The sequence below is a fragment of the Carica papaya genome, chromosome 5, assembly GCF_054855325.1.
Source record: "Carica papaya isolate Zhongbai chromosome 5, ASM5485532v1, whole genome shotgun sequence".
In the NCBI taxonomy this organism is placed as follows: Eukaryota; Viridiplantae; Streptophyta; class Magnoliopsida; order Brassicales; family Caricaceae; genus Carica; species Carica papaya.
The window spans coordinates 28,068,105-28,092,769 of NC_142313.1; the positions used below are offsets into that span (position 1 = coordinate 28,068,105).

The following is a 24,665-nucleotide window of genomic DNA, read 5'->3' on the forward strand; positions in this document are numbered from 1 at the left end:
TTGCATTACTGATGGTATGATTGCACCTGTTTCATTTCGTGCTAAAATTCATACACTCCTTCTCCTTCCCTCCCCCTCCCATCAATTGTTTCCTTGTGCATTCACACTGCTCCTCTCCTTCTCGTTCTAATATCGATTAAAATGCCCCTGCTTCTTGACTCACATTTGCGTATAAACCAGCGGACCCTAGTTTCAGTCGCGCTTAATGTCGAACGACCCGTCTGAAAAAAAATTGGTGCGACACGAGGACATCCCAGGAGGTCACCCATCCGAGTACTACTCTCGCCCAAGCACAATTAACTGCGGAGTTCTGATGGGATCCGGTGCATTTGTGCTGGTATGATCGCACCCGTTTAATTCCGCGCTGCAAATACATAAACTCCATCCCCTTTCTTCCCCCTCCCGTCATTTGTTTCCTTGTGCGTGCGCACTGCACCTCCCGTGCTCGTTCTAATATCAAGTAAAATGCTACGGTGCCATGACTCACATTTGCGAATAAACCTGAGGACCATAATTCAAGTCGCGCGTATCGTCGAAAGAATCATCTGCAAAAAAATTTGTGCAACACGAGAACTTCCTAAGAAAATGGGTGAAATATAAGGACTTCGCAGGAGGTCACCCATTCTAGTGCTACTTTCGCCCAAGCACCCTTAACTTGCGGAGTTATGATAGAATCCGTTGCATTGGTGCTGGTATGATTGCTCATGTTTCATTCTGCGCTGCAAATACATACACTTCTTCGCCCTCCATCCCCCCTCCCGTCATTTGTTTCCTTGTGCGTGCACTCTGCATCTCTCCTTCTCTTTCTAATATCGATTAAAATGCCCCTGCTTCTTGACTCACATTTGCCTATAAACCAATGGACCCTAGTTTCAGTCGCGCGTAACGTCGAACGACCCGTCTGAAAAAAAAAATTAGTGCGACACGAGGACTTCCCAAAAGGTCAACTATCCGAGTACTACTCTCGCCCAAGCACACTTAATTGTAGAGTTCTGATGGGATCCGGTGCATTAGTGCTGGTATGATCGCACCTGTTTAATTTCGCGCTGCAAATACATACACTCCTTCTCCTTTCTTCCCCCTCCCGTCATTTGTTTCCTTGTGCGTTCACACTTCACCTCTCATTCTCGTCCTAATATCGATTAAAATGCCCATGCTTCTTGACTCACATTTGCGTATAAACCAGCGGACCCTAGTTCCAGACGCGCGTAACGTCGAACAACCCGTCTGAAAAAAAATTGGTGCAACACGAGGACTTCCCAGGAGGTCACCCATCCGAGTACTAATCTCGCCCAAGCACACTTCACTGCGGAGTTCTGATGGGATCCGGTGCATTAGTGCTAGTATGATCACACCTGTTTAATTTCACGCGTAACGTCATTTGTTTCCCCTTTTTTCCCCCTCCCGTCAATTGTTTCCTTGTGCGTGCGCACTGCACCTCCCGTTCTCGTTCTAATATCAAGTAAAATGCCACGGCGACGTGACTCACATTTGCGAATAAACCTGAAGAAAATAATTCAAGTCGCGCGTAACGTCGAAAGAATCATCTGCAAAAAAATGGGTGCAACATGAGGACTTCCCAGGAGGTCACCCATCCGAGTACTACTCTCGCCCAAGCACACTTATCTGCGGAGTTCTGATGGGATCCGGTGCATTAGTGCTGGTATGATCGCACCAGTTTAATTTTGCGTTGCAAATACATAAACTCCTTCTCCTTTCTTCCCCCTCCCGTCATTTGTTTCCTTGTGCGTGCGCACTGCACTTCCCGTACTCGTTATAATATCAAGTAAAATGCCACGGCGCCGTGACTCAAATTTGTGAATAAACCTGCGGATCATAAATCAAGTCGCGCGCAACGTCGAAAGAATCATCTGCAAAAAGATGGGTGCAACACGAGGACCTCCCAAGAAAATGGGTGAAATATAAGGACTTCGCAGGAGGTCACCCATCCGAGTACTTTTCTCGCCCAAGCACCCTTAACTGCGGAGTTCTGATAGAATCCGTTGCATTAGTGCTGGTATGATCGCACCTGTTTAATTTTGCGCTGCAAATACATACACTCCTTCTCCTTTCTTCCCCCTCCCGTCATTTGTTTCCTTGTGCGTTCACACTTCACCTCTCATTCTCGTTCTAATATCGATTAAAATGCCCCTGCTTCTTGACTCACATTTGCGTATAAACCAGCGGACCCTAGTTCCAGACGCTCGTAACGTCGAACGACCTGTCTGAAAAAAAATTGGTGCGACACGAGGACTTCCCAAGAGGTCACCCATCCCAGTACTAATCTCGCCCAAGCACACTTAACTGCGGAGTACTGATGGGATCCGGTGCATTAGTGCTGTTATGATCGCACCTGTTTAATTTCGCGCTTCAAATACATAAACTCATTCTCCTTTCTTCCCCCTCCAGCCATTTGTTTCGTTGTGCGTGCGCACTGCACCTCCCGTGCTCGTTCTAATATCAAGTAAAATGCTACGGTGCCGTGACTCACATTTGCGAATAAACCTGAGGACCATAATTCAAGTCGAGCGTATCATCGAAAGAATCATTTGCAAAAAAATGGGTGCAACACAAGGACTTCCTAAGAAAATAGGTGAAATATAAGGACTTCGTAGGAGGTCACCCATCCTAGTGCTACTCTCGCCCAAGCACCCCTAACTTGCGGAGTTCTGATAGAATCCGTTGCATTGGTGCTGGTATGATTGCTCATGTTTCATTCTGCGCTGCAAATACATACAATTTTTCTCCCTCCATCCCCCTCCCGTCATTTGTTTCCTTGTGCGTGCACTCTGCATCTCTCCTTCTCGTTCTAATATCGATTAAAATGCCCCTGCTTCTTGACTCACATTTGCGTATAAACCAGTGGACCCTAGTTCCAGTCGCGCGTAACGTCGAACGACCCGTCTGAAAAAAAAAATTAGTGCGACACGAGGACTTCCCAGGAGGTCACCCATCCGAGTACTACTCTCGCCCAAGCACACTTATCTGCGGAGTTCTGATGGGATCCGGTCCATTAGTGCTGGTATGATCGCACCAGTTTAATTTCGCGCTGCAAATACATAAACTCCTTCTCCTTTCTTCCCCCTCCCGTCATTTGTTTCCTTGTACGTGCGCACTGCACCTCTCGTTCTCGTTCAAATATCAAGTAAAATGCCACGGCGCCGTGACTCACATTTGCGAATAAATCTGCGGACCATAATTAAAGTCGCGCGTAACGTCGAACGGCACATCTGAAAAAAAGAAAATGGGTGCAATACGAGAACTTCCCAGTAGGTAACCCATCATTGTACTACTTTCGCCAAAGCATGCTTAACTTCGGAGTTCTGATGGGATCCGGTGCATTTGTGCTGGTGTGACCGCACCTGTTTAATTTTATGCTGAAAATACATACACTCCTTCTTCCCTCCCCCCTCCCATCATTTGTTTCCTTGTGTGTTCACACTGCACCTCTCCTTCTCGTTCTAATATCGATAAAAATGCCCCTAATTTTTTACTCACATTTGCGTATAAACCAGCGGACCATAGTTCCAGTCGCGCGTAACGTCGAACGACCCATCTGAAAAAAAATTATTGGCATACGAGGACTTCCCAAGAGGTCACCCATCTGAGTACTACTCTCGCCCAAGCACACTTAACTGCAGAGTTCTGATGGGATCCAGTGCATCAGTGCTAGTATGATGCCACTTAATTTTGCGCTTCAAATACATACACTCCTTCTCTTTTCTTCCTCCTCCCGTCATTTGTTTCCTTGTGCGTGCGCACTGCACCTCCCTTACTCGTTCTAATATCAAGTAAAATGCCACGGCGCCGTGACTCAAATTTGCGAATAAACCTGCGGACCATAAATCAAGTCGCGCGTAACGTCGAAAGAATCATCTGCAAAAAGATGGGTACAACACGAGGACCTCCCAAGAAAATTGGTGAAATATAAGGACTTCACAGGAGGTCACCCATCCGAGTACTTTTCTCGCCTAAGCACCCTTAACTGCGGAGTTCTTATAGAATCCGTTGCATTAGTGCTGGTATGATCCCTCATGTTTCATTCTGCACTGCAAATACATACACTCTTTTTCCTCCCATCCCCCCTCCCGTCATTTGTTTCCTTGTGCGTGCACTTTGCATCTCTTTTTCTCGTTCTAATATCGATTAAAATGCCCCTGATTCTGGACTCACATTTGCGTATAAACCAGTGGACCATAGTTCCAGTCGCGCGTAACGTCGAACGACACATCTGAAAAAAAATTGTTGCGATACGAGGACTTCCCAAGAGGTCACCCATCCGAGTACTACTCCCGCCCAAGAACACTTAACTGCAGAGTTCTGATGGGATGCAGTGCATTAGTGCTGGTATGATGCCACTTGTTTAATTTTGCGCTTCAAATACATACACTCCTTCTCTTTTATTACACCTCCCGTCATTTGTTTCCTTGTGCGTGCGCACTGCACCTCCCGTACTCGTTCTAATATCAAGTAAAATGCCACGGCGCCTTGACTCACATTTGCGAATAAACCTGCAGACCATAAAACAAGTCGCGCGTAACGTCGAGAGAATCATCTGCAAAAAGATGGGTGCAACACGAGGACCTCCCAAGAAAATGGGTGAAATATAAGGACTTCGCAGGAGGTCACCCATCCGAGTACTTTTCTCGCCCAAGCACCCTTAACTGCGGAGTTCTGATAGAATCCGTTGCATTAGTGCTGGTATGATCCCTCATGTTTCATTCTGCACTGCAAATACATACACTCTTTCTCCTCCCATCCCCCCTCCCGTCATTTGTTTCCTTGTGCGTGCACTTTGCATCTCTTTTTCTCGTTCTAATATCGATTAAAATGCCCCTGATTCTGGACTCACATTTGCGTATAAACCAGTGGACCATAGTTCCAGTCGCGCGTAACGTCGAACGACACATCTGAAAAAAAATTGTTGCGATACGAGGACTTCCCAAGAGGTCACCCATCCGAGTACTACTCCCGCCCAAGAACACTTAACTGCAGAGTTCTGATGGGATGCAGTGCATTAGTGCTGGTATGATGCCACTTGTTTAATTTTGCGCTTCAAATACATACACTCCTTCTCTTTTATTCCACCTCCCGTCATTTGTTTCCTTGTGCGTGCGCACTGCACCTCCCGTACTCGTTCTAATATCAAGTAAAATGCCACGGTGCCTTGACTCACATTTGCGAATAAACCTGCAGACCATAAAATAAGTCGCGCGTAACGTCGAGAGAATCATCTGCAAAAAGATGGGTGCAACACGAGGACCTCCCAAGAAAATGGGTGAAATATAAGGACTTCGCAGGAGGTCACCCATTCGAGTACTTTTCTCGCCCAAGCACCCTTAACTGCGGAGTTCTGATAGAATCCGTTGCATTAGTGCTGGTATGATCCCTCATGTTTCATTCTGCACTGCAAATACATACACTCTTTCTCCTCCCATCCCCCCTCCCGTCATTTGTTTCCTTGTGCGTGCACTTTGCATCTCTTTTTCTCGTTCTAATATCGATTAAAATGCCCCTGATTCTGGACTCACATTTGCGTATAAACCAGTGGACCATAGTTCCAGTCGCGCGTAACGTCGAACGACACATCTGAAAAAAAATTGTTGCGATACGAGGACTTCCCAAGAGGTCACCCATCCGAGTACTACTCCCGCCCAAGAACACTTAACTGCAGAGTTCTGATGGGATGCAGTGCATTAGTGCTGGTATGATGCCACTTGTTTAATTTTGCGCTTCAAATACATACACTCCTTCTCTTTTATTCCACCTCCCGTCATTTGTTTCCTTGTGCGTGCGCATTGCACCTCCCGTACTCGTTCTAATATCAAGTAAAATGCCACGGTGCCTTGACTCACATTTGCGAATAAACCTGCAGACCATAAAATAAGTCGCGCGTAACGTCGAGAGAATCATCTGCAAAAAGATGGGTGCAACACGAGGACCTCCCAAGAAAATGGGTGAAATATAAGGACTTCGCAGGAGGTCACCCATCCGAGTACTTTTCTCGCCCAAGCACCCTTAACTGCGGAGTTCTGATAGAATCTGTTGCATTAGTGCTGGTATGATCCCTCATGTTTCATTCTGCACTGCAAATACATACACTCTTTCTCCTCCCATCCCCCCTCCCGTCATTTGTTTCCTTGTGCGTGCACTCTGCATCGCTCTTTCTCGTTCTAATATCAATTAATATGCCCCGGCACCGTGACTCACCTTTGCAAATGAACCAGCAGTTTATAATTCCATTCGCACTTAACGTCGAACAACCCATCCGAAAAAAAATAGGTGCAACACGAGGGCTTCGCAAGTGGTCACCCATCCGAGTACTACTCTCGCCCAAGCACATTTAACTGCGGAGTTCTGATGGGATCCGGAGCTTTAGTGCTGGTATGATCGCACCTGTTTAATTTCGCGATGCAAATACATACACTCCCTCTCCTTTCTTCCCCCGCCCGTCATTTGTTTCCTTGTGCGTTCACACTTCACCTCACATTCTCGTTCTAATATCGATTAAAATGCCCCTGCTTCTTGACTCACATTTGCGTATAAACCAGCGGACCCTAGTTCCAGACGCGCGTAACGTCGAACAACCCGTCTGAAAAATAATTGGTGCGACACGAGGACTTCCCAGGAGGTCACCCATTCGAGTACAAATCTCGCTCGAGCACACATAACTGCGGAGTTCTGATGGGATCCGGTGCATTAGTGCTGGTATGATCGCACCTGTTTAATTTCGCGCTGCAAATACATAAACTCCTTCTCCTTTCTTCCCCCTCCCGTCATTTGTTTCCTTGTGCGTGCGCACTGCACCTCTCGTTGTCGTTCAAATATCATGTAAAATGCCACGGCGCCGTGACTCACATTTGCGAATAAATCTGCGGACCATAATTAAAGTCGCGCGTAACGTCGGGCGGCACATTTGAAAGAAAGAAAATGGGTGCAACACGAGAACTTCCCAGGAGGTAACCCATCATTGTACTACTTTCGACAAAGCACAGTTAACTGCGGAGTTCTGATGGGATCCGGTGCATTTGTGCTGGTGTGACCACACCTGTTTAATTTCGTGCTGAAAATACATACACTCCTTCTTCCCTCCCCCCCTCCCATCATTTGTTTCCTTGTGCGTTCACACTGCACCTCTCCTTCTCGTTCTAATATCGATTAAAATGCCCCTGATTCTTGACTCACATTTGCGTATAAACCAGTGGACCATAGTTCTAGTCGCGCGTAACGTCGAACGACCCGTCTGAAAAAAAATTGGTGCGACACGAGGACTTCCCAGGAGGTCACCCATCTGAGTACTACTCTCGCCCAAGCACACTTAACTGCAGAGTTCTAATGGGATCCAGTGCATTACTGCTGGTATGATCGCAACCGTTTAATTTTGCGCTGCAAATACATAAACTCCTTCTCCTTTCTTCCCCCTCCCATCATTTGTTTCCTTGTGCGTGCGCACTGCACCTCCTGTGCTCGTTCTAATATCAATTAAAATACTACGGTGCCGTGACTCACATTTGCGAATAAACCTGAGGACCATAATTCAAGTCGCGCGTATCGTCGAAAGAATCATTTGCAAAAAAATGGGTGGAACACGAGGACTTCCTAAGAAAATGGGTGAAATATAAGGACTTCGCAGGAGGTCACCCATCCTAGTGCTACTCTAAAACCAAGCAACCTTAACTTGCGGAGTTCTGATAGAATCCATTGCATTGGTGCTGGTATGATTGCTCATGTTTCATTTCGTGCTGAAAATACATAAACTCCTTCTCATTCCCTCCCCCTCCCATCAATTGTTTCCTTGTGCGTTCACACTGCACCTCTCCTTCTCGTTCTAATATCGATTAAAATGCCCTTGCTTCTTGACTTACATTTGCGTATAAACCAGCGGACCCAAGTTCCAGTCGCGCGTAACGTCGAACGACCCGTCTGAAAAAAAATTTGTGCGACACGAGGACTTCCCAGGAGGTCACCCATCCGAGTACTACTCTCGCCCAATCACACTTAACTGCGGAGTTCTGATGGGATCCGGTGCATTAGTGCTGGTATGATCGGAACCGTTTAATTTTGCGCTGCTAATACATAAACTCCTTCTCCTTTCTTCCCCCTCCCGTCATTTGTTTCCTTGTGCGTGCGCACTGCACCTCTCGTGCTCGTTCTTATATCAAGTAAAATGCTACGGTGCCGTGACTCACATTTGCGAATAAGCCTGAGGACCATAATTCAAGTCGCGCGTATCGTCGAAAGAATCATCTGCAAAAAAATGGGTGGAACACGAGGACTTCCTAAGAAAATGGGTGAAATATAAGGACTTCGCAGGAGGTCACCCATCCTAGTGCTACTCTCGCCCAAGCACCATTAACTTGCGGAGTTCTGATAGAATCCGTTGCATTGGTGCTGATATGATTGCTCACGTTTCATTCTGCGCTGCAAATACATACACTTTTTCTCCCTCCATCCCCTTTCCCGTCATTTGTTTCCTTATGCATGCACTCTGCATCTCTCCTTCTTATTCTAATATCGATTAAAATGCCCGTGCTTCTTGACTCACATTTGCGTATAAACCAGCGGACCCTAGTTCCAGACGCGCGTAACGTCGAACGACCCGTCTGAAAAAAAAAAATTAGTGCAACACGAGGACTTCCCAGGAGGTCACCCATCCGAGTACTAATCTCGCTCATGCACACTTCACTGCGGAGTTCTGATGGGATCCGATACATTAGTGCTGGTATGATCGCACCAGTTTAATTTTGCGCTGCAAATACATAAACTCATTCCCCTTTCTTCCCCCTCCCGTCATTTGTTTCCTTGTGCGTGCGCACTGCACCTCCCGTTCTCGTTCTAATATCAAGTAAAATGCTACACCACCGTGACTCACATATGCGAATAAACCTGAGGACCATAATTCAAGTCGCGCCTAACGTCGAAAGAATCATCTGCAAAAAAATGGGTGCAACACGAGGACTTCACAAGAAAATGAGTGAAATATAAGGACTTCGCAGGAGGTAACCCATGCTAGTACTACTCTCGCCGAAGCACCCTTACCTACGGAGTTCTGATAGAATCCGCTGCTTTAGTGCTGGTACGATCGCACTTGTTTCATTCCGTGCTGAAAATACATACACTCCTTCTCCTTCCCTCCCCCTCCCATCAATTGTTTCCTTGTGCGTTCACACTGCACCTCTCTTTCTCGTTCTAATATCGATTAAAATGCCCATGCTTCTTGACTCACATTTGCGTATAAACCAGCGGACCCCAGTTCCAGTCGCGCGTAACGTCGAACGACCCGTCTGAAAAAAAATTGGTGCGACACGAGAACTTCCCAGGAGGTCACCCATCCGAGTACTACTCTCTCCCAAGCGCGCTTAACTGCGGAGTTCTGATGGGATCCGGTGCATTAGTGCTGGTATGATCGCACCCGTTTAATTCTGCGCTGCAAATACATAAACTCCTTCTCCTTTCTTCCCCCTCCCGTCATTTGTTTCCTTGTGCGTGCACACTGCACCTCCCGTGCTCGTTCTTATATCAAGTAAAATGCTATGTTGCCGTGACTCACATTTGCGAATAAACCTGAGGACCATAATTCAAGTCGCGCGTATCGTCGAAAGAATCATCTGCAAAAAAATGGGTGCAACACGAGAACTTCCTAAGAAAATAGGTGAAATATAAGGACTTCGCAGGAGGTCACCCATCCTAGTGCTACTCTCGCCCAAACACCCTTAACTTGCGGAGTTCTAATAGAATCCGTTGCATTCGTGCTGATATGATTGCTCATGTTTCATTCTGCGCTGCAAATACATACACTTTTTCTCCCTCCATCCCCCCTCCCGTCATTTGTTTCCTTGTGCGTGCACTCTGCATCTCTCCTTCTTGTTCTAATATCGATTAAAATGCCTCTGATTCTTGACTCACATTTGCGTATAAACCAGTGGATCCTAGTTCCAGTCACGCATAACGTCGAACGACCCGTCTGAAAAAAAAAATTAGTGCGACGCGAGGACTTCCCAGGAGGTCACCCATCTGAGTACTAATCTCGCCCAAGCACACTTCACTGCGGAGTTCTGATGGGATCCGGTGCATTAGTGCTGGTATGATCACACCTATTTAATTTTGCGCTGTAAATACATAAACTCATTCCCCTTTCTTTCCCCTCCCGTCATTTGTTTCCTTGTGCGTGCGCACTGCACCTCCCGTTCTCGTTCTAATATCAAGTAAAATGCTACAGCGCCGTGACTCACATTTGCGAATAAACCTGAGGACCATAATTCAAGTCGTGCATAACGTCGAAAGAATCATCTGCAAAAAAATGGGTGCAACACGAGGACATCACAAGAAATTGGGTGAAATATAAGGACTTCGCAGGAGGTAACCCATGCTAGTACTACTCTCGCCCAAGCACCCTTACCTACGGAGTTCTGATAGAATCCGAAGCATTAGTGCTGGTATGATCGCACCTGTTTCATTTCGTGCTGAAAATACATACACTCCTTCTCCTTCCCTCCCCCTCCCATCAATTGTTTCCTTGTGCGTTCACACTGCACCTCTCCTTCTCGTTCTAATATCGATTAAAATGCCCCTGCTTCTTGACTCACATTTGCGTATAAACCAGCGGACCATACTTCCAGTTGCGCGTAACGTCGAACGACCCGTCTGAAAAAAAATTTGTGCGACATAAGGACTTCCCAAGAGGTCACCCATCCGAGAACTACTCTCGCCCAAGCGCACTTAACTGCAGAGTTCTGATGGGATCCAGTGCATTAGTGCTGGTATGATCACACCCGTTTAATTCTGCGCTGCAAATACATAAACTCCTTCTCCTTTTTTCTCCCTCCCGTCATTTGTTTCCTTGTGCGTGCGCACTGCACCTCCCGTGCTCATTCTAATATCAAGTAAAATGCTACGGTGCCGTGACTCACATTTGCGAATAAACCTGAGGACCATAATTCAAGTCGCGCGTATCGTCGAATAATTCATCTGCAAAAAAATGGGTGCAACACGAGAACTTCCTAAGAAAATTGGTGAAATATAAGGACTTCGCAGGAGGTCACCCATCCTAGTGCTACTCTCGCCCAAGCATCCTTAATTTGCGGAGTTCTGATAGAATCCGTTGCATTGGTGCTGGTATGATTGCTCATGTTTCATTCTGTGCTTCAAATACATACACTTTTTCTCCCACCATCCCCCCTCCCGTTATTTGTTTCCTTGTGCTTGCACTCTGCATCTCTCCTTCTCGTTCTAATATCAATTAAAATTTTCGTGCTTCTTGATTCACATTTGCGTATAAATCAGTGGACCCTAGTTCCAGTCGCGCGTAACGTCGAACAACCCGTCAGAAAAAAAAATTAGTGCGACACAAGGACTTCCCAGGAGGTCACCCATTCGAGTACTACTCCCGCCCAAGCACACTTAACTGAGAAGTTCTGATGGGATCCGGTGCATTAGTGATGGTATGATTGCACCTTATTTTTCACGCCACAAATACATAAACTCCTTCTCCTTTCTTCCCCCTCCGGTCATTTGTTTCCTTGTGCGTGCGCACTGCACCTCTCGTTCTCGTTCAAATATCAAATAAAATACTACGGCGCCGTGACTCACATTTGCGAATAAATCAGCGGACCATAATTAAAGTCACGCGTAACGGCAAACGGCACATATGAAGAAAAAAAAATGGGTGCAATACGAGAACTTCACCAGAAAATGGGTGAAATATAAGGACTTCGCAGGAGGTAACCCATGCTAGTACTACTCTCGCCCAAGCACCCTTACCTACGAAGTTCTGATAGAATTCGTTCCATTAGTGCTGGTATGATCGCACCTATTACATTTCGTGCTGAAAATACATATACTCCTTCTCCTTCCCTCTCCCTCCCATCAATTGTTTCCTTGTGCGTTCACACTGCACCTCTCTTTCTCGTTCTAATATGGATTAAAATGCCCCTACTTCTTGACTCACATTTGCGTATAAACCAGCGGACCTTAGTTTCAGTCGCGCGTAACGTCGAACGACCCGTCTGAAATTAAATTTGTGCGACACAAGGACTTCCCAGGAGGTCACCCATCCGAGTACTACTCTCGCCCAAGCACACTTAACTGCGAAGTTCTGATGGGATCCGGTGCATTAGTGCTGGTATGATCGCACCCTTTTAATTATGCGCTGCAAAAACATAAACTCTTTCTCCTTTCTTCCCCCTCCCGTCATTTGTTTCCTTGTGCGTGCACACTGCACCTCCCGTGCTCGTTCTAATATCAATTAAAATGCTACGGTGCCGTGACTCACATCTGCGGTTAAACCTGAGGACCATAATTCAAGTCGCGCGTATCGTCGAAAGAATCATCTGCAAAAAAATGGGTGCAACACGAGGACTTCCTAAGAAAATGGGTGAAATATAAGGACTTCACAGGAGGTCACCCATCCTAGAGCTACTCTCGCCCAAGCACCCTTAACTTGCGCAGTTATGATAGAATCCGTTGCATTGGTGCTGGTATGATTGCTCATGTTTCATTCTGCACTGCAAATACATACACTTTTTCTCCCTCCATCCCCCCTCCCGTCATTTGTTTCCTTTTGCGTGCACTCTGCATCTCTCCTTCTTGTTCTAATATCGATTAAAATGCCCATGCTTCTTGACTCACATTTGCGTATAAACAAGTGGACCCTAGTTCAAGTCGTGCGTAACGTCGAACGACCCGTCCTAAAAAAAAATTAGTGCGACACGAGGACTTCCCAGGAGGTCACCCATCCGAGTACTACTCTCGCCCAAGCACATTTATCTGCGGAGTTCTGATGGGATCCGGTGCATTAGTGCTGGTATGATCGCACCAGTTTAATTTCGCGCTGCAAATACATAAACTCCTTCTCTTTTCTTCCCCCTCCCGTCATTTGTTTCCTTGTGCGTGCGCATTGCACCTCTCGTTCTCGTTCAAATATCAAGTAAAATGCCACGGCGCCGTGACTCACATTTGCGAATAAATCTGCGGACCATAATTAAAGTCGCGCGTAACGTCGAACGGCACATCTGAAAAAAAAAAATGGGTGCAACACGAGAACTTCCCAGGAGGTAACCCATCATTCTACTACTTTCGCCAAAGCACACTTAACTTCGGAGTCCAGATGGGATCCGGCGCATTTGTGCTGGTGTGACCGCACCTGTTTAATTTCGTGCTGAAAATACATACACTCCTTCTTCCCTCCCCCCCTCCCGTCATTTGTTTCCTTGTGAGTTCACACTGCACCTCTCCTTCTCGTTCTAATATCGATTAAAATGCCCCTGATTCTTGACTCACATTTGCGTATAAACCAGCTAACCATAGTTCCAGTCGCGTGTAACGTCGAACGACCCATCTAAAAAAAAATTGTTGCGATACGAGGACTTCCCAAGAGGTCACCCATCAGAGTACTACTCTCGCCCAAGCACACTTAACTGCAGAGTTCTGATGGGATCTAGTGCAGTAGTGCTGGTATGATGCCACTTGTTTAATTTTGCACTTCAAATACATACACTCATTCTCGTTTCTTCCTCATCCCATCATTTGTTTCCTTGTGCGTGCGCACTGCACCTTCCGTACTCGTTCTAATATCAAGTAAAATACCACGGTGCCGTGACTCACATTTGCGAATAAATATGCGGACCATAAATCAAGTCGCGTGTAACGTCGAAAGAATCATCTGCAAAAAGATGGGTGCAACACGAGGACCTCCCAAGAAAATGGGTGAAATATAAGGACTTCGCAGGAGGTCACCCATCCGAGTACTTTTCTCGCCCAAGCACCCTTAACTGCGGAGTTCTGATAGAATCCGTTGCATTAGTGCTGGTATGATCCCTCATGTTTCATTCTGCACTGCAAATACATACACTCTTTCTCCTTCCATCCCCCCTCCCGTCATTTGTTTCCTTGTGCGTGCGCACTGCACCTCTCGTTCTCGCTCAAATATCAAGTAAAATGCCACGGTGCCGTGACTCACATTTGCGAATAAATCTGCGGACCATAATTAAAGTCGCGTGTAATGTCGAACGACACATCTGAAAAAAAGAAAATGGGTGCAACACGAGAACTTCCCATGAGGTAACCCATCATTGTACTACTTTCGCCAAAGCACACTTAACTGCGGAGTTCTGATGGGATCCGGTGCATTTGTGCTGTTGTGACCGCACCTATTTAATTTCGTGCTGAAAATACATACACTCCTTCTTCCCTCCCCCCTCCCTCCCATCATTTGTTTCCTTGTGCGTTCACACTGCACCTCTCCTTCTCGTTTTAATATCGATTAAAATGCCCCTGATTCTTGACTCACATTTGCGTATAAACCAGCGAACCATAGTTCCAGTCGCGCCTAACGTCGAATGACCCATCTGAAAAAAAAAATTGTTGCGATACGAGGACTTCCCAAGAGGTCACCCATCCGAGTACTACTCTCGCCCAAGCACGCTTAACTGCATAGTTCTAATGGGATCCAGTGCATTAGTGCTGGTATGATCGCACCCTTTTAATTTTGCGCTGCAAATACATAAACTCCTTCTCCTTTCTTCCCCCTCCCATCATTTGTTTCCTTGTGCGTGCGCACTGCACCTCCTGTTCTCGTTCAAATATCAAGTAAAATGCTACAACACCGTGACTCACATTTGCGAATAAACCTGAGGACCATAATTCAAGTCGCGCGTAACGTCGAAAGAATCATCTGCAAAAAAATGGGTGCAACATGAGGACTTCACAAGAAAATGGGTGAAATATAAGGATTTCGCAGGAGGTAACCCATGCTAGTACTACTCTAGCCCAAGCACCCTTACCTACGGAGTTCTGATAGAATCCGTCGCATTAGTGCTGGTATAATCACACCCGTTTCATTTCGCGCTGCAAAAACATACACTCCTTCTCCTTTCTTCCCCCTCCCGTCATTTGTTTCCTTGTGCGTGCGCATTGCACCTCTCGTTCTCGTTCAAATATCAAGTAAAATGCCACGGCGCCGTGACTCACATTTGCGAATAAATCTGCGGACCATAATTAAAGTCGTGCGTAATGTCGAACGAAACATCTGAAAAAAAGAAAATGGGTGCAACACGAGAACTTTCCAGGAGGTAACCCATCATTGTACTACTTTCGCCAAAGCACACTTAACTGCGGAGTTCTGATGGGATCCGGTGCATTTGTGCTGGTGTGACCGCACCTGTTTAATTTCGTGCTGAAAATACATACACTCCTTCTTCCCTCCCCCCTCCCATCATTTGTTTCCTGGTGCGTTCACACTGCAACTCTCGTTCTCGTTCTAATATCGATTAAAATACTCCTGATTCTTGACTCACATTTGCGTATAAACCAGCGGACCATAGTTCCACTCGCGCATAACGTCGAACGACCCATCTGAAAAAAAATTGTTGCGATACGAGGACTTCCCAAGAGGTCACCCATCCGAGTACTACTCTCGCCCAAGCACACTTAACTGCAGAGTTCTGATGGGATCCAGTGTATTAGTGCTTGTATGATGCCACTTGTTTAATTTTGCGCTTCAAATACACACACTCCTTCTCTTTTCTTCCTCCTCCCGTCATTTGTTTCCTTGTGCGTGCGCACTGCACCTCCCGTACTCGTTCTAATATCAAGTAAAATACCACGGTGTCGTGACTCACATTTGCGAATAAACCTGCGGACAATAAATCAAGTCGCGCGTAATGTCGAAAGAATCATCTGCAAAAAGATGGGTGCAACATGAGGACCTCCCAAGAAAATAGGTGAAATATAAGGACTTCGCAGGAGGTCACCCATCCGAGTACTTTTCTCGCCCAAGCACCCTTAACTGCGGAGTTCTGATAGAATCCGTTGCATTAGTGCTGGTATGATCCCTCATGTTTCATTCTGCACTGCAAATACATACACTCTTTCTCCTTCCATCCCCCCCTCCCGTCATTTGTTTTCTTGTGCGTTCACACTGCACCTCTCCTTCTCGTTCTTATATCGATTAAAATGCCCCTGATTCTTGACTCACATTTGCGTATAAACCAGCGGACCATAGAACCAATCGCGCGTAACGTCGAACGACCCATCTGAAAAAAAATTGATGCGACACGAGGACTTCCCAGGAGGTCACCAATCCGAGTACTACTCTCGCCCAAGCACACTTAACTGCGGAGTTCTGATGGGATCCGGCGCATTAGTGCTGGTATAATCGCACCCCTTTAATTCCGTGCTGCAAATACATAAACTCCTTCTCCTTTCTTTCCCCACCCGTCATTTGTTTCCTTGTGCGTGCACATTGCACCTCCCGTACTCGTTCTAATATCAAGTAAAATGCTAAGGTGTCGTGACTCACATTTGCGAATAAACCTGAGGACCATAATTCAAGTCGCGCGTATCGTCGAAAAAATCATCTGCAAAAAAATGGGTGAAACACGAGGACTTCCTAAGAAAATGGGTGAAATATAAGGACTTCGCAGGAGGTCACCCATCCTAGTGCTACTCTCGCCCAAACACCCTTAACTTGCGGAGTTCTGATAGAACCCGTTGCATTGGTGCTGGTATGATTGCTCATGTTTCATTCTGCGCTGCAAATACATAAACTTTTTCTCCCTCCATCCCCCCTCCCTTCATTTGTTTCCTTGTGCATACACTCTGCATCTCTCCTTCTCGTTCTAATATCAAGTAATATGCCCCGGCACCGTGACTCACCTTTGCAAATGAACCAGTGGTTTATAATTCCATTCGCGCGTAACGTCGAACAACCCATCCGAAAAAAAAATAGGTGCAACACGAGGGCTTCCCAAGTGGTCACCCATCCGAGTACTACTCTCACCCAAGCACACTTAACTGCGGAGTTCTGATGGGATCCGGAGCTTTAGTGCTGGTATGATCACACCTGTTTAATTTCGCGCTGCAAATACATACACTCCTACTTTCTTCCCCCTCCCGTCATTTGTTTCCTTGTGCGTTCACACTTCACCTCTCATTTTCGTTCTAATATCGATTAAAATGCCCCTGCTTCTTGACTCACATTTGCGTATAAACCAGCGGACCCTAGTTCCAGACGCGCGTAACGTCGAACGACCCGTCTGAAAAAAAATTGGTGCGATACGAGGACTTCACAAGAAAATGGGTGAAATATAAGGACTTCGCAGGAGGTAACCCATGCTAGTACTACTCTCGCCCAAGCACCCTTACCTACGGAGTTCTGATAGAATCTGTTGCATTAGTGCTGCTATGATCGCACCTGTTTCATTTCGTGCTGAAAATACATACACTCCTTCTCCTTCCCTCCCCCTCCCATCAATTGTTTCCTTGTGCGTTCACACTGCACCTCTCCTTCTCGTTCCAATATTGATTAAAATACCCCTGCTTCTTGACTCACATTTGCGTATAAACCAGCGGACCCTAGTTCCAGTCGTGCGTAACGTCGAACGACCCGTCTGAAAAAAAGTTGGTGCAACACGAGGACTTCCCAGGAGGTCACCCATCCGAGTACTACTCTCGCCCAAGCACACTTAACTGCGGAGCTCTGAGGGGATCCGGTTCATTAGTGCTGGTATTATCGCACCGGTTTAATTCTGCGCTGCAAATACATAAACTCCTTCTCCTTTATTCCCCCTCCCGTCATTTGTTTCCTTGTGCGTGCGCACTGCACCTCCCGTGCTCGTTCTAATATCAAGTAAAATGCTACGGTGCCGTGACTCACATTTGCGAATAAACCTGAGGACCATAATTCAAGTCCTGCGTATCGTCGAAAGAATCATCTTAAAAAAAAATGCGTGCAACACGAGGACTTCCTAAGAAAATGGGTGAAATATAAGGACTACGCAGGAGCTCACCCATCCTAGTGCTACTCTCGCCCAAGCACCCTTAACTTGCGGAGTTCTGATAGAATCCGTTGCATTGGTGCTGGTATGATTGCTCATGTTTCATTCTGCGCTGCAAATACATACACTTTTTCCCCCTCCATCCCCCTTCCCGTCATTTGTTTCCTTGTGCGTGCACTCTGCATCTCTCCTTCTCGTTCTAATATCGATTAAAATGCCCCTGCTTCTTGACTCACATTTGCGTATAAACCAGTGGACCATAGTTCCAGTCGCGCGTAACGTCGAACGACCCTTCTGAAAAAAAAATTAGTGCGACACGAGGACTTCCCAAGAGGTCACCCATCCGAGTACTACTCTCGCCCAAGCACACTAAACTGCGGAGTTCTGATGGGATCCGGTGCATTAGTGCTGGTATGATCGCACCTGTTTAATTTCGCGCTGCAAATACATAAACTCCTTCTCCTTTCTTCCCCCTCCCGTCATTTGTTTCCTTGTGCGTGCGCACTGCACCTCTCGTTGTCGTTCAAATATCATGTAAAATGCCACGGCGCCGTGACTCACATTTGCGAATAAATCTGCGGACCATAATTAAAGTCGCGCGTAACGTCGAACGGCACATCTGAAAAAAAGAAAATGGGTGCAACACGAGAACTTCCCACGAGGTAACCCAATAATGTACTACTTTTGCCAAAGCACACTTAACTGCGGAGTTCTGATGAAATCCGGTGCATTTGTGCTGGTGTGACCGCACCTGTTTAATTTTGTGCTGAAAATACATACACTCCTTCTTCCCTCCCCCGCTCCCATCATTTGTTTCCTTGTGCGTTCACACTGCACCTCTCCTTCTCGTTCTAATATCGATTAAAATGCCCCTGATTCTTGACTCACATTTGCGTATAAACCAGCGGACCATAGTTCCAGTCGCGCGTAACGTCGAACGACCCATCTGAAAAAAAATTATTGCAATACGAGGACTTCCCAAGAGGTCATCCATCCGAGTACTACTCTCGCCCAAGCACGCTTAACTGCATAGTTCTGATGGGATCCAGTGCATTAGTGCTGGTATGATGCCACTTGTTTAATTTTGCGCTTCAAATACATACACTCCTTCTCTTTTCTTCCTCCTCCTGTCATTTGTTTCCTTGTGCGTGCGCACTGCACCTCCCGTACTCGTTCTAATATCAAGTAAAATGCCACGGCGCCTTGACTCACTTTTGCGAATAAACCTGCGGACCATAAATCAAGTCGCGCGTAATGTCAAAAGAATCATCTGCAAAAAGATGGGTGCAACACGAGGACCTCCCAAGAAAATGGATGAAATATAAGGACTTCACAGGAGGTCACCAATTTGAGTACTTTTCTCGCCCAAGCACCCTTAACTGCGGAGTTCTAATAGAATCCGTTGCATTAGTGCTGGTATGATCCATCATGTTTCATTCTGCACTGCAAATACATACACTCTTTCTCCTCCCATCCACCCTCCCGTCATTTGTTTCCTTGTGCGTGCACTCTGCATCTCTCTTTCTCGTTCTAATATCAAGTAATATGCTCCGGCACCGTGACTCACCTATGCAAATGAACCAGTGGTTTATAATTCCATTCGCGCGTAACGTCCAACAACCCATCCAAAAAAAAAATAGGTGCAACACGAGGGCTTCCCAGGTGGTCACCAATCCGAGTACAACTCTCGCCCAAACACACTTAACTGCGAAGTTCTGATGGGATCCGGGGCTTTAGTGCTGCTATGATCGCACCTCTTTAATTTCGCGTTGCAAATACATACACTCCTCCCTTCTTCCCCCTCCCGTCATTTGTTTCCTTGTGCGTTCATACTTCACCTCTCATTCTCGTTCTAATATCGATTAAAATGCCCCTGCTTCTTGACTCACATTTGCGTATAAACCAGCGGACCCTAGTTCCAGACGTGAGTAACGTCGAACGACCAGTCTGAAAAAAAATTTGTGCAACACGAGGACTTCCCAAGAGGTCAACCATCCGAGTACTAATCTCGCCCAAGCACACTTAACTGTGGAGTTCTTATGGGATCCGGGGCTTTAGTACTGGTATGATCGCACCTGTTTAGTTTCGCGTTGCAAATACATACACTCCTTCTCTTTTCTTCCCCCTCCCGTCATTTGTTTCCTTGTGCGTGCGCGCTGCACCTCCCGTTTTTGTTCTAATATCAAGTAAAATGCTACAGCACCGTGACTCACATTTGCGAATAAACCTGAGGACCATAATTCAAGTAGTGTGTAACGTCGAAAGAATCATTTGCAAAAAAATGGGTGCAACACGAGGACTTCACAAGAAAATGGGTGAAATATAAGGACTTGGCAGGAGGTAACCCATGCTATTACTACTCTCGCCCAAGCACCCTTACCTACGGAGTTCTGATAGAATCCGTTGCATTAGTACTGGTATGATCGCACCTGTTTCATTCTGCGCTGCAAATACATACACTTTTTCTCCTTCCCTCCCCCTCCCATCAATTGTTTCCTTGTGCGTTCACACTGCACCTCTCCTTCTCATTCTAATATCGATTAAAATGCCCCTGCTTCTTGACTCACATTTGCGTCTAAACCAGCGGACCCTAATTCCAGTCGCGTGTAACGTCGAACGACCCGTCTGAAAAAAAATTGGTGCGGCACGAGGACTTCCCAAGAGGTCACCCATCCGAGTACTACTCTCGCCCAAACACACTTAACTGCGGAGTTCTGATGGGATCCGGTGCATTAGTGCTGGAATGATCGCACCTGTTTAATTTCGCGCTGCAAATACATAAACTGCTTCTCCTTTCTTCCCCCTCCCGTCATTTGTTTCCTTGTGCGTGCGCACTGTACCTCTCGTTCTCGTTCAAATATCAAGTAAAATGCCACGGCACCGTGACTCACATTTGCGAATAAATTTGCGGACCATAATTAAAGTCGCGCGTAACGTCGAATGGCACATCTGAAAAAAAGAAAATGGGTGCAACACGAGAACTTCCCACGAGGTAACCCATCATTGTACTACTTTCGCCAAAGCACACTTAACTTTGGAGTTCTGATGGGATCCGGTGCATTTGTGCTGGTATGATCGCACCTGTTTAATTTCGCGCTGCAAATACATACACTCATTCCCCTTTCTTCCCCCTCCCGTCATTTGTTTCCTTTTGCGTGCGCACTGCACCTCCCGTTCTCGTTCTAATATCAAGTAAAATGTCACGGCGCCGTGACTCACATTTGCGAATAAACCTGAGGACCATAATTCAAGTCGCGCGTAACGTCGAAAGAATCATCTGCAAAAAAATGGGTGCAACACGAGGACTTCACAAGAAAATGGGTGAAATATAAGGACTTCGCAGGAGGTAACCCATGCTAGTACTACTCTCGCCCAAGCACCATTACCTACGGAGTTCTGATAGACTCCGTTGCATTAGTGCTGGTATGATCGCACCTGTTTCATTTCGTGCTGAAAATACATACACTCCTTCTCCTTTTCTCCCCCTCCCATCAATTATTTCCTTATGCGTTCACACTGCACCTCTCCTTCTCGTTCTAATATCGATTAAAATGTCCCTGCTTCTTGACTCACATTTGCGTATAAACTAGCGGACCCTAGTTCCAGTCGCGCTTAACGTCGAACGACCCGTCTGAAAAAAAATTGGTGCGACACGAGGACTTCCTAAGAAAATGGGTGAAATATAAGGACTTCACAGGAAGTCACCCATCCTAGTGCTACTCTCGCCCAAGCACCCTTAACTTGCGGAGTTCTGATAAAATCCGTTGCATTGGTGCTGGTATGATTGCTCATGTTTCATTCTGCGCTGCAAATACGTACATTTTTTCTCCCTCCATCCCCCCTCCCGTCATTTGTTTCCTTGTGCGTGCACTCTGCATCCCTCGTTCTCGTTCTAATATCGATTAAAATGCCCCTGCTTCTTGACCCACATTTGCGTATAAACCAGCGGACCCCAGTTCCAGTCACGCGTAACGTCGAACGACCCGTCTGAAAAAAAATTGGTGCGACACGAGGACTTCCCAGGAGATCACCCATCCGAGTACTACTCTCGCCCAAGCACACTTAACTGCGGAGTTCTGATGGGATCTGGTGCATTAGTTCTGGTATGATCGCACCAGTTTAATTTCCCGCTGCAAATACATAAACTCCTTCTCCTTTCTTCCCCCTCCCGTCATTTGTTTCCTTGTGCGTGCGCACTTCACCTCCCGTACTCGTTCTAATATCAAGTAAAATGCTATAGTGCTGTGACTCACATTTGCGAATAAACCTGAGGACCATAATTCAAGTCGCGCGTATCGTCGAAAGAATCATCTGCAAAAAAATGGGTGCAACATGAGGACTTCCTAAGAAAATGGGTGAAATATAAGGACTTCGCAGGAGGTCACCCATCCTAGTGCTATTCTCGCCCAAGCACCCTTAACTTGCGGAGTTTTGATAGAATCCGTTGCATTGGTGCTGGTATGATTGCTCATGTTTCATTCTGCGCTGCAAATATATACACTTTTTTTCCCTCCATCCCCCCTCCCGTCATTTGTTTCCTTGTGCGTGCACTCTGCATCTCTTTTTCTCGTTCTAATATTGATTAAAATGCCCCTGCTTCTTGACTCACATTTGCGTATAAACCAGTGGACCCTAGTTCCAGTCGCGCGTAACGTCGAACGACTCGTCTGAAAAAAAAAATTAGTGCGACACGAGGACTTCCCAGGAGGTCGCCCATTCGAGTACTACTCTCGCCCAAGCACACTTAACTGCGGAGTTCTGATGGGATCCGGTGCATTAGCGCTGGTATGATCGCACCTGTTTAATTTCGCGCTGCAAATATATAAACTCCTTCTCCTTTCTTCCCCCTCCCGTCATTTGATTTCTTGTGCGTGCGCACTGCACCTCTCGTTCTCGTTCAAATATCAAGTAAAATGCCACGGCGCCGTGACTCACATTTGCGAATAAATCTGCGGACCATAAATAAAGTCGCGCGTAACGTCGAACGGCACATCTGAAAAAAAAAAAAAGGGTGCAACACGAGAACTTCCCAAGAGGTAACCCATCATTGTACTACTTTCGCCAAAGCACACTTAACTGCGGAGTTCAGATGGGATCCGGTGCATTTGTGCTGGTGTGACCGCACCTGTTTAATTTTGTGCTGAAAATACATACACTCCATCTTCCCTCCCCCCCTCCCATCATTTTTTTCCTTGTGCGTTGACACTGCACCTCTCCTTCTCGTTCTTATATCGATTAAAATGCCCCTGATTCTTGACTCACATTTGCATATAAACCAGTGGACCATAGTTCCAGTCGCGTGTAACGTCGAACGACCAATCTGAAAAAAAATTGTTGCGATACGAGGACTTCCCAAAAGGTCACCCATCCGAGTACTACTCTTGCCCAAGCACGCTTAACTGCAGAGTTCTGATGGGATCCATTGCATTAGTGCTGGTATGATGCCACATGTTTAATTTTGCGCTTTAAATACATAAACTCTTTCCCTTTTCTTCCTCCTCCCGTAATTTGTTTACTTATGCGTGCGCACTGCACCTCCCGTACTCGTTCTAATATCAAGTAAAATGCCACGGCGCTGTGACTTACATTTACGAATAAACTTGCGGACCAATAATCAAGTCGCGCGTAGCGTCGAAAGAATCATCTGCAAAAAGATGGGTGCAACACGAGGACCTCCCAAGAAAATGGGTGAAATATAAGGACTTCGCAGGATGTCACCCATCCGAGTACTTTTCTCGCCCAAGCACACTTAACTGCGGAGTTCTGATAGAATCCGTTGCATTAGTGCTGGTATGATCCCTCATGTTTCTTTCTGCACTGTAAATACATACACTCTTTCTTCTCCCATCCCCCCTCTCGTCATTTGTTTCCTTGTGCGTGCACTCTGCATCTCTCTTTCTCGTTCTAATATCAAGTAATATGCTCCGGCACCGTGACTCACCTTTGTAAATGAATCAGCGGTTTATAATTCCATTCGCGCGTAACGTCGAACAACCCATCCAAAACAAAATAGGTGCAACACGAGGGCTTCCCAGGTGGTCACCCATCCGAGTACTACTCTCGCCCAAGCACACTTAACTGCGGAGTTCTGATGGGATCCGGGGCTTTAGTGCTGCTATGATCGCACCTCTTTAATTCCGCGCTGCAAATACATACACTCCTCCTTTCTTCCCCCTCCCGTCATTTGTTTCCTTGTGCGTTCACACTTCACCTCTCATTCTCATTCTAATATCGATTAAAATGCCCTTGCTTCTTGACTCACATTTGCGTATAAACCAGCGGACTCTAGTTCCAGATGCGCGTAACGTCGAACGACCAGTCTGAAAAAAGATTTATGCGACACGAGGACTTCCCAGGAGGTCAACCATCCGAGTACTAATCTCGCCCAAGCACACTTAACTGCGGAGTTCTGATGGGATCCTGGGCTTTAGCGCTGGTATGATCGCACCTGTTTAGTTTCGCGCTGCAAATACATACATTCCTTCTCTTTTCTTCCCCCTCCCGTCATTTGTTTCCTTGTGCGTGCGCGCTGCACCTCCCGTTCTCGTTCTAATATCAAGTAAAATGCTACAGCGCCGTGACTCACATTTGCGAATAAACCTGAGGACCATAATTCAAGTCGCGCGTAACGTCGAAAGAATCATCTGCAAAAAAATGGGTGCAACACGAGGACTTCACAAGAAAATGGGTGAAATATAAGGACTTCGCAGGAGGTAATCCATGCTATTACTACTCTCGCCCAAGCACCCTTACCTACGGAGTTCTGATAGAATCCGTTGCATTAGTGCTGGTATGATCGCACCTGTTTCATTCTGCGCTGCAAATACATACACTTTTTCTCCTTCCCTCCCCCTCCCATCAATTGTTTCCTTGTGCGTTCACACTGCACCT

General features: G+C 46.4%; 11 non-coding genes and 33 pseudogenes across 11 annotated transcripts; all 44 read right to left on the bottom strand.

Moving 5' to 3' along the window:
* Positions 1–232: 232 nt before the first annotated feature.
* On the bottom strand, positions 233–351 carry LOC148258209 (5S ribosomal RNA). The gene has a single exon (XR_015820027.1). It is a non-coding gene; the product is annotated as a 5S ribosomal RNA (ribosomal RNA).
* Positions 352–914: 563 nt separating this feature from the next.
* On the bottom strand, positions 915–1,033 carry LOC148258210 (5S ribosomal RNA; annotated as a pseudogene).
* A 205-nt stretch (positions 1,034–1,238) lies between these two features.
* On the bottom strand, positions 1,239–1,357 carry LOC148258211 (5S ribosomal RNA). Its single transcript, XR_015820706.1, has one exon. It is a non-coding gene; the product is annotated as a 5S ribosomal RNA (ribosomal RNA).
* A 201-nt stretch (positions 1,358–1,558) lies between these two features.
* On the bottom strand, positions 1,559–1,677 carry LOC148258212 (5S ribosomal RNA; annotated as a pseudogene).
* A 235-nt stretch (positions 1,678–1,912) lies between these two features.
* On the bottom strand, positions 1,913–2,031 carry LOC148258213 (5S ribosomal RNA; annotated as a pseudogene).
* A 205-nt stretch (positions 2,032–2,236) lies between these two features.
* LOC148258214 (5S ribosomal RNA) lies at positions 2,237–2,355 on the bottom strand (annotated as a pseudogene).
* Positions 2,356–2,917: 562 nt separating this feature from the next.
* Positions 2,918–3,036, bottom strand: LOC148258215 (5S ribosomal RNA). The gene has a single exon (XR_015820150.1). It is a non-coding gene; the product is annotated as a 5S ribosomal RNA (ribosomal RNA).
* Positions 3,037–3,245: 209 nt separating this feature from the next.
* On the bottom strand, positions 3,246–3,364 carry LOC148258216 (5S ribosomal RNA; annotated as a pseudogene).
* Positions 3,365–3,567: 203 nt separating this feature from the next.
* On the bottom strand, positions 3,568–3,686 carry LOC148258217 (5S ribosomal RNA; annotated as a pseudogene).
* Positions 3,687–6,279: 2,593 nt separating this feature from the next.
* LOC148258218 (5S ribosomal RNA) lies at positions 6,280–6,398 on the bottom strand. Its single transcript, XR_015821100.1, has one exon. It is a non-coding gene; the product is annotated as a 5S ribosomal RNA (ribosomal RNA).
* Positions 6,399–6,603: 205 nt separating this feature from the next.
* LOC148258219 (5S ribosomal RNA) lies at positions 6,604–6,722 on the bottom strand (annotated as a pseudogene).
* Positions 6,723–6,931: 209 nt separating this feature from the next.
* On the bottom strand, positions 6,932–7,050 carry LOC148258220 (5S ribosomal RNA; annotated as a pseudogene).
* Positions 7,051–7,254: 204 nt separating this feature from the next.
* On the bottom strand, positions 7,255–7,373 carry LOC148258221 (5S ribosomal RNA; annotated as a pseudogene).
* Positions 7,374–7,934: 561 nt separating this feature from the next.
* On the bottom strand, positions 7,935–8,053 carry LOC148258222 (5S ribosomal RNA; annotated as a pseudogene).
* Positions 8,054–8,617: 564 nt separating this feature from the next.
* LOC148258223 (5S ribosomal RNA) lies at positions 8,618–8,736 on the bottom strand (annotated as a pseudogene).
* Positions 8,737–9,295: 559 nt separating this feature from the next.
* On the bottom strand, positions 9,296–9,414 carry LOC148258224 (5S ribosomal RNA). The gene has a single exon (XR_015820408.1). It is a non-coding gene; the product is annotated as a 5S ribosomal RNA (ribosomal RNA).
* Positions 9,415–9,977: 563 nt separating this feature from the next.
* On the bottom strand, positions 9,978–10,096 carry LOC148258225 (5S ribosomal RNA). Its single transcript, XR_015820745.1, has one exon. It is a non-coding gene; the product is annotated as a 5S ribosomal RNA (ribosomal RNA).
* Positions 10,097–10,655: 559 nt separating this feature from the next.
* LOC148258226 (5S ribosomal RNA) lies at positions 10,656–10,774 on the bottom strand (annotated as a pseudogene).
* A 562-nt stretch (positions 10,775–11,336) lies between these two features.
* On the bottom strand, positions 11,337–11,455 carry LOC148258227 (5S ribosomal RNA; annotated as a pseudogene).
* A 561-nt stretch (positions 11,456–12,016) lies between these two features.
* LOC148258228 (5S ribosomal RNA) lies at positions 12,017–12,135 on the bottom strand (annotated as a pseudogene).
* A 562-nt stretch (positions 12,136–12,697) lies between these two features.
* LOC148258229 (5S ribosomal RNA) lies at positions 12,698–12,816 on the bottom strand. The gene has a single exon (XR_015820911.1). It is a non-coding gene; the product is annotated as a 5S ribosomal RNA (ribosomal RNA).
* Positions 12,817–13,024: 208 nt separating this feature from the next.
* On the bottom strand, positions 13,025–13,143 carry LOC148258230 (5S ribosomal RNA; annotated as a pseudogene).
* A 204-nt stretch (positions 13,144–13,347) lies between these two features.
* LOC148258231 (5S ribosomal RNA) lies at positions 13,348–13,465 on the bottom strand (annotated as a pseudogene).
* Positions 13,466–14,030: 565 nt separating this feature from the next.
* LOC148258232 (5S ribosomal RNA) lies at positions 14,031–14,149 on the bottom strand (annotated as a pseudogene).
* Positions 14,150–14,358: 209 nt separating this feature from the next.
* Positions 14,359–14,477, bottom strand: LOC148258233 (5S ribosomal RNA; annotated as a pseudogene).
* A 563-nt stretch (positions 14,478–15,040) lies between these two features.
* Positions 15,041–15,159, bottom strand: LOC148258234 (5S ribosomal RNA; annotated as a pseudogene).
* A 203-nt stretch (positions 15,160–15,362) lies between these two features.
* Positions 15,363–15,480, bottom strand: LOC148258235 (5S ribosomal RNA; annotated as a pseudogene).
* Positions 15,481–15,716: 236 nt separating this feature from the next.
* On the bottom strand, positions 15,717–15,835 carry LOC148258236 (5S ribosomal RNA; annotated as a pseudogene).
* A 207-nt stretch (positions 15,836–16,042) lies between these two features.
* On the bottom strand, positions 16,043–16,161 carry LOC148258237 (5S ribosomal RNA; annotated as a pseudogene).
* Positions 16,162–16,723: 562 nt separating this feature from the next.
* Positions 16,724–16,842, bottom strand: LOC148258238 (5S ribosomal RNA). The gene has a single exon (XR_015819709.1). It is a non-coding gene; the product is annotated as a 5S ribosomal RNA (ribosomal RNA).
* Positions 16,843–17,398: 556 nt separating this feature from the next.
* LOC148258239 (5S ribosomal RNA) lies at positions 17,399–17,517 on the bottom strand (annotated as a pseudogene).
* A 563-nt stretch (positions 17,518–18,080) lies between these two features.
* On the bottom strand, positions 18,081–18,199 carry LOC148258240 (5S ribosomal RNA). Its single transcript, XR_015820372.1, has one exon. It is a non-coding gene; the product is annotated as a 5S ribosomal RNA (ribosomal RNA).
* A 209-nt stretch (positions 18,200–18,408) lies between these two features.
* Positions 18,409–18,527, bottom strand: LOC148258241 (5S ribosomal RNA; annotated as a pseudogene).
* Positions 18,528–18,731: 204 nt separating this feature from the next.
* LOC148258242 (5S ribosomal RNA) lies at positions 18,732–18,849 on the bottom strand (annotated as a pseudogene).
* Positions 18,850–19,411: 562 nt separating this feature from the next.
* Positions 19,412–19,530, bottom strand: LOC148258243 (5S ribosomal RNA; annotated as a pseudogene).
* A 202-nt stretch (positions 19,531–19,732) lies between these two features.
* On the bottom strand, positions 19,733–19,851 carry LOC148258244 (5S ribosomal RNA; annotated as a pseudogene).
* Positions 19,852–20,410: 559 nt separating this feature from the next.
* On the bottom strand, positions 20,411–20,529 carry LOC148258245 (5S ribosomal RNA; annotated as a pseudogene).
* Positions 20,530–20,738: 209 nt separating this feature from the next.
* LOC148258246 (5S ribosomal RNA) lies at positions 20,739–20,857 on the bottom strand (annotated as a pseudogene).
* Positions 20,858–21,772: 915 nt separating this feature from the next.
* LOC148258247 (5S ribosomal RNA) lies at positions 21,773–21,891 on the bottom strand (annotated as a pseudogene).
* Positions 21,892–22,454: 563 nt separating this feature from the next.
* LOC148258248 (5S ribosomal RNA) lies at positions 22,455–22,573 on the bottom strand. Its single transcript, XR_015820021.1, has one exon. It is a non-coding gene; the product is annotated as a 5S ribosomal RNA (ribosomal RNA).
* Positions 22,574–22,782: 209 nt separating this feature from the next.
* Positions 22,783–22,901, bottom strand: LOC148258249 (5S ribosomal RNA; annotated as a pseudogene).
* A 204-nt stretch (positions 22,902–23,105) lies between these two features.
* LOC148258250 (5S ribosomal RNA) lies at positions 23,106–23,223 on the bottom strand (annotated as a pseudogene).
* A 561-nt stretch (positions 23,224–23,784) lies between these two features.
* On the bottom strand, positions 23,785–23,903 carry LOC148258251 (5S ribosomal RNA). Its single transcript, XR_015819907.1, has one exon. It is a non-coding gene; the product is annotated as a 5S ribosomal RNA (ribosomal RNA).
* Positions 23,904–24,105: 202 nt separating this feature from the next.
* On the bottom strand, positions 24,106–24,224 carry LOC148258252 (5S ribosomal RNA; annotated as a pseudogene).
* Between the last annotated feature and the right edge of the window lie 441 nt (positions 24,225–24,665).